At 37.3% G+C, this 13,692-nt stretch overlaps 2 long non-coding RNA genes across 3 annotated transcripts; one reads left to right on the top strand and one right to left on the bottom strand.

The window, feature by feature from the left end:
* Positions 1-1,137: 1,137 nt before the first annotated feature.
* Positions 1,138-4,459, bottom strand: LOC139454327 (uncharacterized). Of its 2 annotated transcripts, none has more exons than XR_011652451.1 (4): positions 4,213-4,459; positions 3,681-3,739; positions 2,488-2,566; positions 1,138-1,738 (listed from the first exon to the last, which is right to left on the bottom strand). It is a non-coding gene; the product is annotated as an uncharacterized lncRNA (long non-coding RNA). The 2 variants fall into 2 exon arrangements; XR_011652452.1 differs by having other exon boundaries at positions 2,495-2,566.
* A 105-nt stretch (positions 4,460-4,564) lies between these two features.
* LOC139454329 (uncharacterized) lies at positions 4,565-10,372 on the top strand. The gene is made up of 3 exons (XR_011652453.1): positions 4,565-4,784; positions 5,039-5,120; positions 10,009-10,372. It is a non-coding gene; the product is annotated as an uncharacterized lncRNA (long non-coding RNA).
* Positions 10,373-13,692: the final 3,320 nt, after the last annotated feature.

Genomic DNA, 13,692 nt, shown 5'->3' with positions numbered 1-13,692 from the left:
AATTTTCTTCATGACTTGCTTCTGGTAAATAATGTTAGCCTGTGCATTACAGATACCTGTTGTAATATTCTGTGTTATTTTAATGGTAAATATCCTCCTAAAACATTTTTGGAGAAGAAAATTGTTCAATTTCATATTTTGTCCTTTTCGGATGTTAATGGTATTTAATGAACAAACATCAGTTCTTGTATAATGATATCCTTAAATTTCATGTCCAGACTTCCAGTTTGTACTGAGAAAAAGAAAAAGTCATTGACAATGTGCTCACTTGGGCCTTTGGTCCTATTAGATGATAATAAGACTATTTGTAACGGTACATGTACTTGTTATATCCAAAATACTAACTTCATTGACATTTGCCTCACCCTAGTTTTATGGTACTACAGTAAGCTCTTCCTCAGTTACTGTGAATTATTTTATTAAAAGGGATTGACAGTTAATTTGACACTGGAGTTGTAACCACTGCACATATATGTGTATTCAAATAATATAACAACGATGTGCTTAATACTTCACAAATATCTCCAGAAGTAGGCATTTTAGTTATAATTGCAGAAATACTTTATGAATGACCCCTTCACTGTTGCCTTGATCTTACACTTCAACCCCTCATGAGTTATCACTTTTGAGTGTGAATTTGACCTTCAATATCAGTGATAAATATTTCAAAAACATTTCAAAGAGCTATCCAGCACATAAACCAAATATGCAGTCCTTTTGTAGAATTCAACATATCATTGACCAAAATATGGAAGTAATGTAACCAGTATATGTATAAGAGTTACTAAGACTTCTGTAGAAAAGGCAATTTAAGGGAAAATGTAGTATATATTGATCACACACGACCTTTTTCCAACTTCGACCCCTGCCCAAAGGAAGAGTTAGACCACAAACAAACTTTTTGTCTGGTTGTGACTTTAACCTTTGACATAACAGATCAATGTGTCATCAGACGTTTTCAGAGCAAAGGAAACATGTGTTATTTATCTTGAGATGCCCAAGCAATGCATAGTTTCATAAGATAAGTGTGGCTATTAAACTGAGGCAAAATCATGAAACATCCCCATTTACACAGCTGGCAAATGAAACATAAGCAACAATCAAATTATCAATTTCTTTTATTCATATGCCTATAGTATATCGCACATTGAACAGTGTTCACATGATGGTTCCTGATGCAGTATGCAATTTCATCCTATTCTTCAATACTCATAACAGAGTGTGATAACTGTTCGCTTGACAGTACCTACGGATTATGTTCACCAGTTCAGATAACTTACTTTCCCTCAATCCTCCTTTTCTTTCTATATTGCCATGGATGAACAGGAACCAGGATGAGGGGATACCAGTTAGACTCTATCTCTGCTGCATTGTGTTAGTAGAATTGTGCACTTTCCATTTGGTGTTTGGGTCCACATTTAAAGACAATAAGTCCCATTTATCATTCCTTTCAAGTGTTTACAAGAATTTCCTGAATGTCCTGGAAGAATTCCACTCCAGCTTGGCATTGGTTGGTCTTCTCACATTAGCCAGACCAGCCTTTGTGTGTCCCAGTACCATTTGGCATACAATTTCTCGGTCGGCCTCCATTGAAATAACAGGACCCTCATCATCGCTGTCTGCAAATCACCTCTGATATCTGAAGGGGTGCAGCCTCTGTTTAGGACTCCCTTGTCTGGTCCTTCCAGACTGTCAACCTGGAGTACTCATCCAGGGACCTCAAGCAGGACTTCAGTTTCTGCAGCATTATGTAAAAAGATTTTAGAAATCAAAAAGAATTGTTGCCACATGTACTTACAAATAGAAGGCAGCAAAATCACTTAAGTTGTCATATGTGAGTCTTGTTATATGCTAAACATTTAAGATAATCACATCTCAAATCTCAACCAGACAAACCAGTGACTAATGTTATGAACTCGGTCCAGACAAACCGATGATAACTATTATGGACAATATCCCACATCACTGTGGTATGATTACATGTGATCAATGAGCCTACTCAATCACAACCTTATCTATTAATTAGGCTTGGAATGCTGGGAATCTCTTTTGTCATTTCATCACTAGATGTCATTTAGTGATTGTTTCAACTCATCAACATGGAAAAATATATATTCACAATCCTTGTCATATAGCCAAACTATTGCTGGATGCAGTGTTAAATAAATGATTTGGCTTTAACACTGCTTTGAACAGTATTCCAGATATATCACCGCATGTTAGTTTGATGTGGGAAGAAAGTCCTAAGTGGTGCAGGTCTTTGATGAATCCCACGAGTATGCGTATAATGCTGACAAACCTAGCAACATAATCGGGGAGTACCAGGATTTGAACACATGACTATAGGTTTCTGCTAAGCCCAAGAGATGCAACTCTGCACAGAAAATTGTAGTGCCTTAGATAATAGGACATCCGTGCCTACAGCGATAAGGAACAAACTGAAGACATATTTGCTAAATAACCATATGAACCAAACAAAATATTTACCACTCACTGTTGCTCTTCTATGGTCTTTCTTTGCATTGATGCTGCACGGATGACTGTCTCTTTTATTCATCCGGACATTCTACAAACATAAGTAGCATTCACATCACAGAAATGTCCAAACTGTACATGTTGTACATTTGATTCAAATGAAAAGACCCCGGTTGTGATTCCGACTTAGAACTACCCTAATCATAATAATTCATGTCAAACATTCAGAGATGACATTTATCCCCATATTTAACAAATGTTAAAACAATATTTTGACAACAAAGTCAGGGTCATTCAACACATACATTACATAGGAAATAACTTGTTCGACAATGCAGAGAGATCCTCACCGAGGTGAATATCATTCCATGAATTATTGCCACATTTTCTTGAAATGCAGATTAATGCAATGCAGTATTTACTTTTATTTCTAGGCTATTTGTTTGGCTTTTCCATGACACTTTGTTCAGAAATGACATAAATAAGAGAATACTTTATTATTCCAGAGAAAATTTGGGTTACATTGTAAAAGCACAGAGAAACAAGTATAAGATTCATGATTTAAGTTAAATACACTCGACCCGTGAAGATTCCGGGGTAGACTAGGTCTTCAGCAACCCATACTTGCCGTAAAAGGCCATTATGCTTGTCGTAAAAGGCGACTAACGGGATCGGGTGGTCAGACTCTCTGACTAGGTTGATGCATGTCATTGATCTAAATTCCGTGGCTCGATGCTCATGATATGAATCACTGGGTTGTCTGGTCCAGACTCGATTATTTACAGACCGCCGTCATATAGCTGAGTGCGGCGTTAAACAACAAACCAACCTAAATACACTCATACATACACACACAAACACAACATCCAAACACCAGGGTTAGAAATTGGCACTGGTCATTTTGACATTTTAAAGGTTTTGCTATATGCTATCATTTTAGGACTGGTGGACTGAAAGTGTTAGTTTCTACCGCTGCAAACACTAATCAACTAATGAATTGAGTGGTCAGACTAGGTTGTCATCATACTCTGAGGGCATGGATCTTTGCTGAAAATAACAATCACTAGATTGTCTGGTCCATGTTCAATTATTTACAGGCTGCCATCACAGAGCTGGACTATTGTGAGTGTGATGTTTCACATTACATTGAAATATACCATGATGAATACATGTAGTTTGTATTTATCACAAACAAAAATACTCACTCAATACTTGGTATCCTCCCTGAGGATGTCTGTGAACCTGCCCACAAACCCTGAACATGCTGAAACAGAAAACAACTAACTTGTCTTTATCCTTTCAATGTTTCAGTGAGAATTTGTTAAAGATTGATAAGCTGTCATTATTCATTGTAATCCATATCTCACTTTCAGGTGGTTCAGGTGGCAACACATGATTGAAATTGAATGCCACGTTTTGTTTGACATGCACTTTGCCAGATTTATACCCTTGGTAACTAACCCTCATCATCAAATCCCAGCGTTATGTTGAGAATAAGGACACGACCCTTAAAAGTCCTGCACCTGTAGCTCTTATGCAATCCCAAATAGAAATACCATGTCACAACAAACACTTGATCATAATATTAACAAAGGGTTTCCGAAAACAACAAAACTAAAAGGCCCTTGACGTTTACAGTAGTAACATGGAGATCAGGAAAATATCTAAATCAATCCATTCCATAAGATCTCTGTATAGAAATCATTGACCATTATGTCTCGAAGCCCTGCTACGTACCTGGCATCTGCAAGCTGCTCTTCCTTCCTTCGGCTGTCAATCGAGTTTTCGAAATACTTGACGTCCTCGTTGTGGATGGCTCAGGTGGATTTCGACCGGGATTTCCGAGTTAGAGGTGATTGAGAACAATGTATCGATACACGAGGTAAGCATATCGCAATCAAGCATCACGGTGTACATCGATTACACGAGCTTTGAGTGTTTGTTTACATTTGTGTTCCAAAATGGCGCCTTCGGCCATACAGGGAATTATGGGTAGACTTGCTTGTCCCGGAATAACACGAGTTGGTCACGAATGACGAGCGGTCATTTCTGCAGCAGTTACGGAAAGAGACGTACAGGCCATATTGGGAGCCGCGGGGATTTCGACAGTGTGTATTAGGAAGTATACCTATGTGGTGTATGGGATATACGTTTGCCTACCATGCCAGGCAGTGTGACAAGCGATATCCCAGCGGATGTAATATCCCTACAGCAGAAATGTTTCACAACCTCGATTGCAGGGAGCTGAAGACGTGACATATTCAGACAGAGACCATAATACATAGACTGTTATATGGTCTCTGATTCAGGTAAGGAATATGTTAATAATATTGATCACGTATTAAAGTTATTTATCTTCTGTTAGCCACTTATTCTGTTTTATATATGTTAGTAAATGTGTGATTTAATTTTTGTAGGATAAGCAATCTACCTAACTTATGTTAATCCTTGCTAATGTATATGATGTAGAAATATGTTTGCTTATTTATATTCCTTTATCTAGATACTCTATAGTGACTCATTTTTTTAGTTCATACCGTACCGACTAAACTTACTTTTGCAGGTGTGAATAATCAAGAACAAATTAAATGACAGGAGTTTTGCAACAGTGAACATTGTGAAGTGGAAGATAAGACATTTGAAAGGTATGGATATTTTCACTTGAACTTGTTGAAGAATACCGTGATGACAACTTGATCATGTTGGGAATTTTGGCGGTGGGGTACCCTAGTGGTTGAAGTGCTGAAGACCAAGGTTCGATTCTTGTCATGGGTACAATGTGTGAAGTCTATGTCAGGTGTCCCTTGCTGTGGTATTGCTAAAAACAGCGTAAAACCATACCCACTCATTTGGGGATTCCGGGTTGGAATTGGTCCCCATCAACCTATGCTAGTTGTAAGAGAGGGTTATACTATAAAGGGAAATAGTACCTCGCCTACTATTGCCTGGTGAAAACAGCACCTTGTTATTTTTTTTAACTTGGGTCTGAATATGCCCGAATACATGAAATTAAACTTGCATGGTCACTTGTAAACACAAATAACTGAGAAATGTTCAAAAAGGTTTACATTAAAAACTAGCATCTACTTGCTGACTCTGATTTGGAGATGCAACTAAACTTATTGTGAAAATATAATATGCTTTGATTTCTTTGAAGTAAAATAAATGCAATTAAACTTGCAAACACAAATAATTGTTAAATGTTAGTCACCTAAAAATAATTTACATTAGAAAAATTTAAATGCTCAAATTTACTCATGATTCTGATTGGGAGGTGCAACTAAACTTATCATTGAAAGATCACATGCTTTGAAGTTTTAAGTAGCTTTACTCAGATTAGCTCAATGTCAAGCTGAACCTGAGTCTGGCGAAAATGTCAAGAAACTGGACAACAGGTATACTATATATGGCATATTTATTTGAGTAAGTAGGAAATAAATAGTAATTTTATAGAAATTTCATTTATATATATTTCGGCCAGGAATCAACATGTCTCTCCAGATAACAGACAACAATTAGTAGCCCTTTTTGCCAAATCAAGGTGCTGTTTTCGTTGGAGAAATCAGTGACATTTTGCTGAGGTGCCGTTTTAGCCTCAACCATAAGAGATAACCTAATAGATCAGGTGATCAGACTCAGTGACCTGGTTCATGGCATCTGACAGTGACCATCTAACAGTGTGGATTGATGTTCATAATATCAATCACTGGATTGTCTAGAATTTTGGGCCTACCTTTAGAATACAGTACCTAACTTTTCAAACAGGTCACAGTACCCTGTGATGTAATTCGTAGTATTCTGTTGCCTGACACACTGGCAAAACAATGCCTTGTGATGTCAGGGGTCATTGGATGTGCATATATATATATGCTCTTTTCAGTGGTCTATCGTCTCCACACGCTATGTTGTTGCATGAGTTTAAATTATTTGTTTACTAAATATTGTTTTAAACATTTATATGTGAACTGGATGGGTAAACAAGCAAAAACTTATTTGAATACCGCTCCAGAATTAGAATACAATATGATATGACAAAAGTACAGTCAAGGAATACAATTATATACATGTTCTTATTATAGAAACTACGTTGTCGGCGCTGTCAGGTCGCATTTTTAGTAGTAATAGTGTACTGCAATATACGGCAAGGAATAGTATTATAAATTTAAGATGCTATGTACAATCACAAAACCTATTGGATAGCTGAATGTAGTCTTCTACTGATTTAAGAATTTCTAAGTTTATTTTTGACGTCCTTTCAGGATTACCTAATAGAATTGAATTTAGATCATATCCCTTAACATAATAGTACATATTCTGTCTTAAATCATTGTAATTTGGACATATGAGAAAGAAGTGAAGTGCATCTTCAGTGTGATGGCCACAGCTACATGCAGGATTATCTTATAAATATTGCCTGCGGATGCACATTTTATAACATTTCCTTGTTTATTTTCTATATACTTTTATTTCATTTTTTACTTATTACAGTGGTTAAAATGATTATAAATATAAATTGAAACTAATAATGTGCAATAAGCGGGTTATAGCTGAAACGACACCTTAGCAAAACAGCACTGACTGGCGAAATACTCGCCGAAAGCGAAAACGGCGATTATTACTTCTGACTGATATAAAAGATTTAACGTGCGCTTTCCGACTACAGCGTATTTCGCACACGGGCCTGGTCGGACCATTTAGTGTATTCCGAGAAGGGTGAAAGTGGTGTGTGCAACCCAAGAGGGGGCTTTTAGGGGTTGCTTATATTGATTTTTTGAAATTTTTAAATTTGGAATAAATGCCGAGGTGGGTGGAGGAGGGAACTAAGGGAGCCGGGTGAGGTGGGTGTTTGTAGATTATTACTTGACGAAAATGACACCTTATTTTTTATTTACCTTGGTAAAATAAATGAAATTAAACTAGGATTGATAACTTGCAAAGACCAATAATTGTGAAATGTTAAAACAAGTTTACAATAGAAATTAGCCTCTACTCCAACTTATCCTATACCCGACTCAATTTATTGTGATAACATGCTTTGAAGTAAAATATATGGAATTAAACACACATTGTCTCATACAAACACAAATGCATGTAGTTGTTAAACGTTGAAACAAGTTTACCTTCGAAATTAGTCCCCTACTCCAATTTACTCACCGACTGATTGGCAGACACAGCTCACTTGTTGTGAATGTATTTTTCACTTTAAAGTTTAAAGTACTCAATGTCAAGCTGAAACTGTATTTAAGAATCCTAACATGGTGCAATTTTTCACAATGCCCTTTCGATGTGTCATTTGAACATGTTGAAAGGTTTTACAAGGGATATTTGTAACCCAATACTTTCCGTAACGGGCGACAATGCTCGTCTAAAGAGTTGACTAACGCCATCAGGTGGCGATCAGGCTCGGTGACTTGGTTGATGCATGTCATTGATTCCAATTGTGTGGGTCGATGCTCATGATGTCAATCACTGGACTGTCTGGTCCAGACTCGATTATTTACATATAGCCGGAATATTGCTTGAGTGCGGCATAAAACAGCAAACCAAATCATAAGTGTGGGATGAATGATTTGAAATTAGCAAGTTTAATGTGGCCTTCAATCACAACAACCTGATCTGAGTCTTGAAAAGATATGACTTTGATTCAGTGAAAATTTGCATCATGATAGTTACAACTGTAGATACAGTTAATCTGTTTGTTGTACAGTTTCTGTATATCAATATATATGTTGTTCAAATAAGCTTTGCCTCTTCACCAACCCTATTCCTCTTTTGGAATAAATAGTGTCTAATAATTCAAACACCATCATCCTGGTGAACACAACAAAGAAATGCACATCAAAAACGTCATTATTATTATTTCTGATCTCTGATAAATTAGAAAAAAACTGTTATCCAGCAAGATACATTTCCTTGGTCCCAAGAAGCATGTTACATAGTAAACTGCCTCGATAAGTTGAATAGCAGTTGTAAAGGCACAACCGACTAAGCCGTCACTACTCAATTAAGTAATTAACAGACAATTGCAAGTACTAATACCCACCCGACACTAATTGCCCTGTTAATCCCTAGTCCACAATGAGTTGACATTGAGTTCATTTTGCTAATTAGCTGTAGTTTGAGTAGCAAGGTAATAAACATCAAAGGTGGGGCAGGCTTTGATCATGTGTTCTGTAGAAGAGATGATGTCACTTGTTTTATGTTTATTTAGGATTAGCTACATCCCTTGATGCTACCAAGGCAGCCCTTGAGATTATCAGACAGTTTGGCTAGACACAAACTGATGTCTCCCTTGTAGCACACTATGTGTCAGACACAGACTTTGACCACTCTGTGCAGATGCATATCAATGCATAAAGAACATTGGGTAGATGATTCAACAATGCCACACAAGTCAAAGTTGGGTTTCACTGTATTTAGAAACAGACGATGGATCCAAAACTTTATAACAGTAATTATGATTAATTTAAACTTTGCCAGGCCAATATTTTGGCAGATTTGCATGTTATTGTTAATCTTCATTTAGTTAATTTTCAAAAAAGATAGGATGAATGATAAAATATGATAATGAGTCATGAATATTTGAATTCAGATCAGAACAAACAGGGAGGGTCACCCCAAAATGTGAGAGTCTCTAGGGGAGACTTTTGACAAAATGGACAATAAAATATAAAGTGCTTTGCATTTTCTTTCAGGGAGGGTTGTGTCAAAAATGAATGAGAACATACCGGTAATACATGACCGGCCCCTTTAATGTAATATACATAGTTTTTAGTTGATGGTTCAGGTTGTACTTTTCAGTTGAATTTCTTATCACTGTCTATGATGGACTACCAATTAACGGTAGATATTTAATATCCATAATAACTTAGATAAATGCTTCTACAGTCTCATCCTAATTTGTCAAAATTTGAATTTCAATATAGCTTCCATTAATGAATTAATGAATTTGGTGAGAATATCTATTGTCTGAATTCCTAATATACTTTCTTTTGTATTTGGTGTGCAAGGGTAGCCTAGTGGGTGAAACAGTCTCTGAAACCCGGGTTCAATTCACCACATGGGTACAATGTGTGAAGCCCATAGCTGGAATATTGCTAACAAGCTGCATGAAACTATATCAACTCACTCGCTCATTATGTTGTATTTTGAGATCACTTACATGACATTTACATGTGTTTTGATAATTATGAATAGTTGCATTTATGTATTTATGTATAAGAACCTATGTAACTTAGTTTTGCATAGTCTTGTTTACCCTTCCTTACATTTTGATGTAATGCAAACATTCAAGCAAAATTCAGGTGAACCTTGTGGTATTGTTTTAGAAGACCGGATACATTTTTGTATTTTCTGAACACTTTTCTGTTTGCAATGGCTTATTTACATGTTCAAAGATTGGTTAAATATCAGTTGCAAGATAAATTGTCAATACCTCACTGTTTGAGAAAACAACTTTAAACATTTGTAAATATGTGTGTGTTTCATAACTTTTGACTAACAAGTTTCTAAAGATGTTATGAAATGTTTCAGGTACCTGGATTTCACAATCTGACACCAGCTACATTTAAGAAGATCTTGCTCACACAATTCAGACAAGGGACTCGCCGGAAGATGAACAGTACTCCTGATAACAACCAACAGATTCACCTCAGAAAGTGATGATTCTGAATGAATAATGCCACATCAGTGTGACTGTAGGTGGTTTTATTATGTCACTAATGAAGTCTGAATGAATTTATGCCAAAGCACTGTGACTATGTCCAGGTTGTGTACACCGATGCTGACCATACAAATCTGAATGACTTTTGTGGTTTACTGCAGAAACATAATTGACTTTAGATATTCTTCTTCAATAAAATTCTTCTGAGATTTGACTAATTTGTTTATTTAGAAAATGGCATTGAAGCGTCTGTTCTGTAAGGCCTTGCAAACACCACTGGTTACTTTATGCTAGTTCCTCTTCTTGCTTGATCAAATTTCAATTTGTGATATGTACCAATGAAATGCCATATAATCAATAAATAAGATTTTTTTCCAAAAACATGATTTGTTTTGCTTCATTAGCATAAAGATATATAATACTGATCAGCCATAACATAGGTGCTGAACAAATATGAAATGTACTAATGCCCTGAATGTTTTCCTACTATAAATACTTAACAAAAGTTGTAGTTCCACCTTAGTAGACAAATGACATTGATATTTTTTCTGTACTTTATTTAGGTGTTTTCTATGGATGCCATTAGTCTTATGCACCAATTTGGGACAATTGTATTCTGTTTTATATTCCCATGAAACTACACTGTCCCGATATAACAAGTACTGATACCGTTCCAAACTAATCTGTTAATCTCACCAGGGCCAAATGCCAAAGCACATAGCCAATGACTTTCCATTTTTTTCTGAGTGAGAATGCTGTTTTGCCACTTTTAGCAATATTGCAACAATATCATGGTGGCGGACACCAGCAATAAGCTTCACACATTGGACCCATGTCGCAAAACAACTTGTGAACAATGCATGCCCACATATCTCAGTTTGAGGAGGATATTTACCATTAAAATAACACAGAATATTACAAAAGGTACCTGTAACCTTTTCTTTTTCTCAGTACAAACTGGAAGTCTGGACATGAAATTTAAGGATATCATTATACAAGAACTGATGTTTGTTCATTAAATACCATTAACATCCGAAAAGGACAAAATATGAAATTGAACAATTTTCTTCTCCAAAAATGTTTTAGGAGGATATTTACCATTAAAATAACACAGAATATTACAACAGGTACCTGTAATGCACAGGCTAACATTATTTACCAGAAGCAAGTCATGAAGAAAATTTGCATCCGGATACCTTCCGGAAACCTTCCGGAAACCTTCCGGAAACCTTCCAGATGCCTTCAACAACCTTCAAATTGCTTGGTATTTTCAAGTTAATTTTTTTATGTGTTTCACACTTAAGTGAACAAAATGCACCCCTCAAATTTTGACATTTTTTTTGGAAGGTTTCCGGAAGGTTTCCGGAAGGTATCCGGGCCGGATCCAAAATGGGAAGGTATCCGGAAGGTTTCCGGAAGACGGAAACCTACACTTTTTTTGCTGTGCATCTAAAAGAACTCACCGAATAAAATAAAAACTAAAAACTAAATCACCAATCACCCGAAACCAATAATGGAAGGACTAAATATTTTTCAGTGGAACGCCAACGGACTCACCTCCCATGGCCATGAACTAAAAACTAAATTTAAACTAAATAAAGGCCCTCACATTGCTTGTATACAGGAAACCAAATTCTCAAAAAAATCGAAATTCACACTACCTAACTACAACTCAGTTAGAACTGACAGAGCTAAACCGAAAACAAGAAGAGCCGCAGGAGGACTAATCATATTTATCAGGGAAGATATAAATTACGAAGAAATAAAAATAGACACGCCAAACCTAGAAGCCAACGGCATTAAAATCACATTAAATAACCGAAACATAAACATCATAAATATTTACCACTGGGCGGAACAAAAAGTCCAACCTGAGGATCTAAACAAACTACTCAAAATAAGCGATAAATCTACTATATTCCTAGGAGACTTTAACGCTCACCATCCTACATGGAGCATAGATGATAAAATAGATAATCATGGCAAATTAATCTCCGAATGGATAGAAACAAACGACCTAGTACTCCTTAATAGCAACCAACCCACGAGGTACGATAAGATAAACAAAAAAATGTCGGCTATCGACCTAACCATATGCACCGCAGATCTAGCCCAAAGCACTCAATGGGAAGTACACGACGTCCCGCTAGGTAGCGACCACTTCCCCATAAACATAACCATAGGAAATACAAACGTACCAATCCAAACAGAAAACCAAGAACCTTAAAAAACAACAACACTAAATAACCAACACCTTATCCTACCCAATCTCCCTAACACAGCTCGCACTCATTTCTACTCACACCCACGCCCACCACTCAAACACACCCTTTGACCCAACTCCTAAAAACAAAAAACACCTAATCCCCCCTTCTCCTAAACACAACGCTCGCTCTTTCCTACTCACCACCCACGCCCACCACTCACATACCTCCACTCCTTCGACTAAATATCTCTTAATCCCCGCTTTCCACTTGTCTCACCTTATCCCAGCCTTCCAGAATCAAACTTAATCTTCAATAAATAATCCATTTCCCAAACCCTCCTACTAAAACCAACAACAAATAACCACCGCAACCTCCTCCGCCTCCTAAACGCAAATCACCAAGTAAAAACAACAAACCAACTCACCTCCCCAAAACACTCCACCACCACTCACCACAACACACGCTCTCCAACACAACACCCAAACAATATGACTGACACCCGCAACGCCACACTCGCAGACATTCCAGCTCCTTACTCACCCACGCCTGCGGAAGCGCACAACACTTCTGGGAGGTCACTCGAAAACATCGTCCCGACCGAGTATGGCGAAAACACGACATACACCACCCCAACCAAACCAGCTAACTCGCCACCACAAAACACCAAAAAACGCAAACTCGACACATCCACTCCACCTCCATCGCCAACACCCTCCCCGGCCGCCTTCCTCACCACCTTCGCCCTCTACTTCTTCTCAGCAGGCTCAGGCACCACTCTCTCACTAGAACTTTCGGCAGACAAAATAGGACTTTGGTTCAAAAGACAAAAAATAAATTACAACAATATTAAAAAAGCCAACAAAGGATACCAGATAATCTTTCCTAACCGAGAATCTTACAACGCAGCAAATAAAATAACTCAAATATTCCACGTCACGGTAATCAAACAAACACCTAATTGGCAACAATATACACGAGGCGTAATTAGGGTTAACCCAAGGGAAACAACTGAGGACTTACAATTATACTCTCTAGAAGCTAACATAAACCAAGACCAAAACCCTCAACCCCTAATCACCAGCACGCGCAGAATAACCTCAACTAGAAACGGAAAAACGGTCCCAACCTCCATTGTCATAATCAACTTTAAAAAAACCGCTAAATTCCCTGAAGCCCCCAAACACATATCCTTCGGAGCCCACACCAACTTAGAAGTCAAACCCTATATAAAGCAGGTTAAGCAATGTTCAAAGTGCCTCAAATACAACCACACTGCTTCCCAATGCACCTACCCTAAAACTAAATGTAAAAAATGCGCACAAACAGACTGCACAGGCACATGCACAC

The sequence above is a fragment of the Haliotis cracherodii genome, unplaced genomic scaffold, assembly GCF_022045235.1.
Source record: "Haliotis cracherodii isolate W230 unplaced genomic scaffold, xgHalCrac1.p SCAF_10, whole genome shotgun sequence".
NCBI classification, from domain to species: Eukaryota; Metazoa; Mollusca; class Gastropoda; order Lepetellida; family Haliotidae; genus Haliotis; species Haliotis cracherodii.
This window is presented reverse-complemented; position numbering and strand designations above follow the sequence as displayed.